Consider the following 503-nt stretch of genomic DNA (forward strand, 5'->3'; position numbering starts at 1 on the left):
ATAAGAAAACATTTCTGGAATCTGCATCTGAAGTGGCATTTAGATTAATTTACACAGTTTAATGCAGCTCAGAGGGGACTCGGATGCATTTAACCTGCAGTTACAAATGCATAAAAAATGCTTTGTTTTAAACAAAACATTTAATACTGATATATGAAATGATTTAAAACATTAAAACATGAAAAATTGTTGAAATGTGAAATTAAAGCCGCCAGTAGGTGGCAGCAAGTCACTCTTAATGAGTGAGTCATTGAGATTCAACCGATTCATTCAAACAGCTGATTCTTTCAGGAGAAAAACACCGCACTCTTCGTGTGATATAGATTTAACTGTATTGAATGATATAAACAAAAGACATAAAGAGGCATTTTTGCCGCCTACAATTTAGAATTCCTTGAATTGTGATCATTCTAAATGTGTTTTAATAGACTAAGTCATGTGGTGTATGCGTGCACTCTTTGTGTTTTTGTTTGGTTTTTGTGATATACTCGATAATATCAGAT

The 503-nt window shown here is 32.8% G+C and overlaps 1 protein-coding gene across 1 annotated transcript in view; it reads left to right on the forward strand.

Annotated features, from left to right (window-relative positions):
- Positions 1 to 503, forward strand: part of LOC107550661 (probable phospholipid-transporting ATPase IF) — a 54,979-nt gene that overhangs the window by 933 nt on the left and 53,543 nt on the right. The gene's annotated exons all lie outside the window — the stretch shown is intronic.

This window comes from Sinocyclocheilus grahami, unplaced genomic scaffold (assembly GCF_001515645.1).
Source record: "Sinocyclocheilus grahami isolate Dianchi unplaced genomic scaffold, SAMN03320097.WGS_v1.1 scaffold405.1, whole genome shotgun sequence".
NCBI lineage: Eukaryota > Metazoa > Chordata > Actinopteri > Cypriniformes > Cyprinidae > Sinocyclocheilus > Sinocyclocheilus grahami.